Below are 7,688 nucleotides of genomic sequence, written 5' to 3'. Positions count from 1 at the left end.
AAATGAGCATACTTAGAAAGTTGGTCCACAACCACCATGATGACTGACTTGTTTCCTGACTTTAGAAGACCTGTAATAAAATCCATAGAAACCTCCGTCCATATTGACGCTGGAATGGGCAATGGTTGTAATGTGCCTGGTGCTTTGACTGTCTCCCCTTTGTGGCGCTGACAGACATCGCATTCCGCTACAAAAGTAAGAATGTCCTTTTTCATGCCTGTCCAAAAAAATGATCTTCTAGTGCGAGCATACGTCTTCTGAAAGCCTGAATGTCCTGCAGTGGGGGATGAGTGCAACTCCGCCAAAATGCGGCTTTTGAGGGTGGATGTTGGTGATATTACGACTCTGTCCTTGTAGCGAAGAATCTCATCCTGCCATGAGTAGCCCTTGGTGGAATTTGGATCCGCCTGCAATTGAATAATGAATTGGGAGAGACAGGGATGTGAAAACCGTTCCCTGCGAGCCTCTTCAATCCATTCTGGAATGGGAAGGGAAATTGCGCGCAGGGTACTTTCCTCCTCAAATTGGCGAGATAATGCCTCTGCTACAATGTTTTCATGCCCTTTCTTGTAAATGATCTCATAATCATATCCTAGCATTTTGGCGAGCCATTTATTTTGTTGTGGTGAGGATAGGCGTTGCTTCAAAAAATATTTAACACTGTGATGGTCTGTGCAGATTTGGAAACGTTGCCCCAATAAGTAAGGTCGCCAGGGATCTACTACATGTAAGATGGCCATCATTTCCTTCTCATAGGTAGATTGTCCCATATTCTTCCCACTTAGTTGTTGGCTTGTGAAGGCCAAGGGTCGACCTTCCTGCGTTAAGACCACCCCAATACCCGTACCTTAGCATCACATTCAATGACAAAAGATTTGGTGAAGTCGGGTATTGCTAAGACTGGAGTGGAACACATGGAATTTTTTAGAGCTGTAAAGCCCTGTTGTGCTTCATCATTCCAGAGGAATGAATTTTTCTTGAGGATTTGAGTGAGGGGCTTCGCAATGCGACCATAATTGCATATAAATTTGCAATAGTAGCCCGTGAGACCCAAAAATCCTCTCAAGCTCTTCAAGGTCTTAGGTTGAGGCCAATCCTGCATTGCCTGAATCTTTTTGGGGTCCACCCTGACACCTTCACGCCCCACAATGTGGCCCAAATACTCAACTTCTTCCATGCCAAAAGAACACTTGGACATCTTAACAAATAATTTATGCTTGCGGAGCAGTTGCAAGAGCAGATCTACACGCTGAAGATGTGCGGCCCAAATGCGACTGTAGATGAGGATGTCATCGAAGAAAACAAGGACAAATTTTCCGAGATATGGTTTGAGGAGGTGGTTCATAAGGCTCTGAAAAGTAGATGGAGCATTACAAATACCGAATGGCATGACCAGGAACTCATAATGGCCTTCATGAGTTCTGAACGCAATGTTTGGAATGTCGACTTCTTTCGTGCGAATTTGGTGGTAGCTTGAGCGAAGATCCAGCTTAGTGAAGAATTGAGCCCCATTTAGTTCATCCAGCAAATCATCAACAACCGGGATGGGAAATTTATCTTTGACTGTCAACTTATTGAGGGCCCTGAAGTCTGGACACATACGCCATTCCCCATCTTTCTTGAGCACCATGACCACCGGTGATGAATAAGGACTAATGTTGGGACGAATGACGCCTGCTTCCAAAAGTTCCTTGATTATTTTTTCTATTTCATTCTTTTGGGCGAACGGATATCTATATGGGCGCACATTTGGTGGTTGGGCCCCTGGGACCAAAGTGATGCTATGATCATGTTCCCCTCTCGAGGGTGGAAGCTCATGAGGCTTGTCAAAGACTGGCAGATGGTTATTTAAAATCTGTTGCATCTCAGGATGAATCGGAAGAGAATTGGGTTTGACGGCCTGGATGGCATTAAATTGAGCTATAACTCCATGATGGCCCTTTTTTAACAATTTTTCCATCCTATGTGAGCTGATGATAGAGGGAGCTCCCGCCTGGAGTCCGCAGAGGGTATGTGTGTAGTTGTTCTGCTTAAAGCTCATATATAACTCCTGGAAATCCATTGTGATTGGCCCAAGTGTGCGAAGCCATTCAGCACCGAGGACAATGTCGCACCCTCCCATGTGTATGGCAAACATGTGGGTCTTCAACTGATAATCCCCCATTTGAAGTTTGAAATTTTCACAGCGGCCATCACATTTCATTGTTCCGCCATCCGCAATTTGGACTTGGAAGTTAGAAATTGCTCGTACAAAACAATGCACTGCTTCCGCGACTCTTTGATGGATAGAATTATGTGTACTGCCACTATCAATCAAGACTACTACTAGGCGATGCTTAATAAAACCTCTGATTTTGAGAGTTTGAGGTGAAGAAATCCTTGCCAAAGCATGCAGCGAAATAATTGGTTGGTCAGGGACATTGTCCTTCTGATTGTCCTCTTCTTCCTCCTCTGGTTCCTCAAGTGGTGGGGCTTCCTCCGATGAGCTATAATCGGTAGCATCAATTTGAAATAATTTGGGCTCCTTGCATTTATGACCAGGGGAGTATTTTTCATCACAGTAGTAACATAATCCCTGCTTTCTTCTTTCTGCCATTTCTGCAGGTGACACCTTTTGAACCTCAAGTGTTTGAGTAGTGCTGTGAGCCTATGGGGGGTGACCCTTGGCGATGAAATTTGGGCGATTGGACTGGGCCGCTAACGCACGTTCAACTTTACGAGCTACCTTGCAAGCCTTCGACCATGTGGGAGGGTGGTGCAGTGAGACGTGAGCGTGTATGGCCTCTTTAAGACCATTGATAAAACATTCCATGTAGAATTCATCTTGGAGACGCATAGTGCGGAAAGCTAAGGCTTCAAACGCTGTAATATATTCATCCACTGTGCCACTCTGTCGGAGCTTAGTGAGACGACCCAAAAAAGCAGAGTCATGGTCAAAGCGCTCTATAAGAGCTTTTTTGAAAGTGTCCCAAGTCAAGGGCCTTCCACTGCAACGTTGATGCCATTGCCACCATTGCCATCTTTCATTGTCCAAGTACATGCTCCCCACCATAAACTGAGTCTCATTATCCAAGATGTAATTCAGATTGAAACACTGCTCCATTTGTGCTATCCATGCTGCCGAGTGAGAACCATCAAATTTATGCATATCCAGCTTGGGTGGTCGCGGACGGGATTGTTGGTGGGTGCCCCAAAGGTGAAGAGAGTGGCTAGACTCACTCTCACTCTGTTCATTGCCAATATATGCCTCCTCGTGGGCTTCTGCCTTGCCCTTAGAGAGTGTGTTAGTTATTGTCGCCCGTTGGTCTTGGATGTCTTTCAAGGATTGTTCAAGTTTGTCGATCTTCTCATTGGCCATAGCTTGAGCTCCAGTTTCTACCATGCACCGATCCGATGTACTTGAAATTTGGGACCGCCCGAATTTTTTTTGGCACTAAGAATTGAATGGTACCACCTTGCTCAGCCCGTCGTCCTGATTCTTATGGGCTAGGTCACCAATAAGCGCCCCAGGGGGTCTCAGACTCAGTAGCCGAATCCCCGGAAATGTCAACGCTGCCAAAAGTCCTGCGAAAATCACGCCTCTGTATAAGAACCCACACAACTACTTAGATCTGGATGGCGGATCTGGTGGATCTGAGAGATCTGAATGGCTGATCAGATAGATCTGAGCGGCGAAACAGATTGTTGCTGCGGATCTGATGGATCTAATAGATCTGAATGGCTGTTCTGTTAAATCTAAACTACGGGACTGATTTCTGTTGCTGCTGCAAAACCCCACTTGCGAGATCTGATCTGGCAGAGATTATGCGTGATCCAGAGATAGAAAAGGGAACTATGGTCTCGAGGAGTGTTAGGTGCTACAGATCGCAATATACATAAGGGTCTGACAGTAGTACTCGGCCCAATTTTTCAGGGCACTAACCAAGGAGGATCAACCGTACCCTTAGCCGTACAACCCGACTACCCTATCGTATGGATGAGTAATCTCTCCGAGTGCTGTTCTCAGTGTACTGTAGTAGCAAGACGGCTGAGGGTTTATCTATGGCGAGGTTTCAAGGGAGTTAGGGGGCTTCCGATATACCAGAGAGTACTTGGAAGACAGTGTGTGCGCGGTTCTGTCTAATGCGCTACTACTCGAAGGGGTACCCACAGGGGTTCAAAGGGGGTCCAACAAGCATGACCACCTCTTGTATTTCCTGCGTGCATGCCTCCCCAAATCCGCAGGTTTATGCGCTCAATGATAGATCCCGTGATTTAAAGACGCCGGAACACATCTCTAGCCAAAAAAAAAATTGCTAAGAAATGGAGATCCCACCGGCCCTGGAAAGCACTCTGATACCACTTGTTATGCTCTTAACCTGCAAGACGATACAAGAATACCAAATATGCGCAGAAATATACCCAGAACATAGAACAGTGAGAAATAACAGCAGGTATTTTATTATTCAGAAAGCAATGTTCACTTGCCTCTTCGAGGGGGCAACCTCCAATAGAGCAGAGCTCGATTACAAACTAAGATACGATGCTCCTCGCAGGGAGTCTCTATCCTTTATATATGACTCATACATGCAATACCATGGAGAAATACCATGGTTCTTATTAATACCATCTATCTAATACCATGGCCCATTTGCAACTAACTGTGGTCCCGTCATTAAATGCAGGTTAACCACTTACAATTATTAATATGGGCTTTATTGACTCTTTACTTAACTATAACTATGACTCGATCCTACTACATAAATAAGGGGGTTAGGGTGGGACCCTAAGACACAGAGAGCTTATTCACCTCTTGGGCTGATTCACAGTGATATCACGGGCCCATTCCCGCAGCGTTCAATCAGTAATGCTCGATATGTACTCACCTTCATAGATGATTTCTCTCGCTTTACTTGGGTATTTTTTCTGAAATTAAAATCGGAAGTATTTGAATGCCTCATATAATTTAAAGCACTTGTTGAGAATGAGTATGGGTGTAAGATTAAGATACTTTGTACTGATAACGGGGGGGAGTATGTCAACAAAGATGTGCAACAACTTTGTATTGATGGAGGTATACAGCTACAACACAGTGCCATATACACCACAGCAGAATGGTGTCGCGGAGAGGAAAAACCGGTCATTAAAAGAGATGGCCAATTGTATGTTATAATCCAAATCATTAGTTCCTAAGCTATGGGCTGAAGCTCTTATCTTTGCAGCATACATTCAGAACCGCATTCCTCACAAAGCACTCAAAGGCACCACTCCATTTGAATGTTGGACCGGTAAGAAACCGAAAGTGTCACACTTTCACATTTTTGGTTCACGAGCATGGGCTCACATTCTGAGAGATAAGAGGAAGGCTTTGGAGCCTCAAAGTGTTGAATGTATCTTTGTTGGATATCCCGACAATGTCAAAAGGATATAGATTGTTGGACTCTCACACTGAAAAGTTCCTTGTAGCTCGAAGTGTGAAGTTTGAAGAATAATCACTGCATGATTTTTCAGCAGACCCTGCCGAGGAACTGCTTGTTGCCACTGATGAGGAGTCGTCTAAAACTTCTTCGAGCACTTCAGAGCAACCATCAGAGAAGCCTCTTGGGTCTGATTCAAAGGATGAGGAGCAGGTCATGGCTGCTCCAACTCAGCTGCCAACTTGGGCAGAGAAAACCTTGCAAGATGCGGGTGAACTAGTCGGTGATCCTACGGATGCGAGAAGGACTAGATCACAGTTGTTTGGGGCTCCTCAAGCCCTCGCTGCCACCGAACCATTGCTTCCCATACATTGCTATATGACACTTGGTTCAAATCCACAATCACACTCTGAGGCTGCTGGAAACCCGCTTTGGGAGGCTGCCATGGATGAAGAGTATTCTGCTCTCATGGAAAACAACACATGGGACTTGGCTCCACTTCCGAAAGGAAGAAAGCTTGTTTGATGCCGATGGATCTATCGAACAAAGATTGTTGTAGATGATGAGATCAAAGAGTACAAAGCTCGAGTTGTTGTAAAAGGATACTCACAAGTACGTGGCATAGAGTACACAGAGACATTTGCACCTGTTGCAAAAATTGACTCCATTCGACTAGTTTTAGCCATCGCTGCTTCTCGCAGATGGAAGTTCATCACATGGATGTGAAGAGTGCATTTCTTCATGGAGATCTCAAGGAGGAGATATAGATGGAGCAGCGATGGATACATTCAGAACTCTTCCCTCGTTTGCATATTAAAGAAATCTATGTATGGCCTAAAACATGCTCACAGAACCTGGTATGCAAAGATGGATTCTTTCCTACTTTCCATTGGATTCACTCTATGCAAATCTGATTCGAATGCTTATTTGCTGCAACATGATGATTCCCTTTCATTGATATTACTTTATGTAGAAGATTCACTGATGACAGGGAACCTTACCTCAGCAATTGATTCGGCAAAATCAGCATTGCACGATTGATTTTCCATGACAGATTTGGGACTATTGCACTACTTTCTTGGTCTTAAAGTTTCTCAGTTTACTTCAGGGATCAAGATGGCACAATCTAAGTATGCATTAGATCTACTTGTCTGCTTTCAGATGACAGAATGCAAGCTAGCAGCATCTCCCTTTCTTTCAGGGATCAGATTTGAGGGATGTGGGTACTACACCTTTGGTAGACAATACACTGTATCGACAGTTGGTTGGGACTTTATTGTATCTTACTCACACCTGACCTGATATATTTTTTGCAGTAAGAGTTTGTTTTAGATATATGCAGGTGCCCCATGACCTTCACTGGAAAGCTGCAAAGAGAATCCTTAGATATGTGAAAGGTACTTCCAATTTTGGTATCTTTAATGCTACAGATTGCCCCCTTTCACTGATTGGGTACACAGATTCTGATTGGGTTAGCGTTGGTACAGACCGCAAGTCCACCTCTGGTTATGTTTTCAGCTTTGGTTCAGGGCCTTTTTGCTAGTCTAGCAAGCAATCCACGATTGCTTTATCTACAGCCGAGGCAGAGTATAGAGGTGCAGTGAATGCAGCTACACAGGTTGTTTGGTTGCAGGGGCTTCTCTCCGAGTTTGGTATTCAGTATCCACTTTCGATTGTCATAATTTGTGACAATCAGGGGTCTATTCAGATATCGATTGATCCAGTGTAGAAGCAAAGGACCAAGCACATCGAGATTCACATGCATTGCATCCGCGAGCTGATCCGTGACTGAGTCATATCATTGCAGTACTGCCCCACTGAGTAGCAGGTTGCAGAGATCTTCACTAAGTCTTTCACTGAAAAGAAATTTTCAAAACTGAGAGCTATGCTTGGAGTGGTGGAGACAGTTGAGTAGGCCTTTCTAGCCACTTAGCCCTTTTTTCCTCTTTTGGGGGGTGCCCCACTGAGTAACAGGTTGCAGACATCTTCACTAAGTCTTTCACTGAAAATAAATTTTCAAAACTGAGAGCTATGCTTGGAGTGGTGGAGACAGCTGAGTAGGCCTTTCTAGCCACTTAGCCCTTTTTTCCTCTTTTGGGAGGGAGGGCGAGGCCTGGGGCGAGGAGGGCGGGTTTCCCACGAGGTTTTCCCTCTTTCTTCATTTTATGAGGATCTTTTATTTATTGTACCTGAGTACCTAACATTGCATCTTGGTCGGGACTCGGTTTAAATAAGTGAGTTAAGATGAAAGGGAGGTGTTGAAATATAATCCTAACATCTACATTTATTTTT

This window comes from Pinus tabuliformis, chromosome 1_1 (genome assembly GCF_031772625.1).
Source record: "Pinus tabuliformis cultivar Carrire ecotype Pingquan chromosome 1_1, CPIR1, whole genome shotgun sequence".
NCBI classification, from domain to species: domain Eukaryota; kingdom Viridiplantae; phylum Streptophyta; class Pinopsida; order Pinales; family Pinaceae; genus Pinus; species Pinus tabuliformis.
This window is presented reverse-complemented; position numbering follows the sequence as displayed.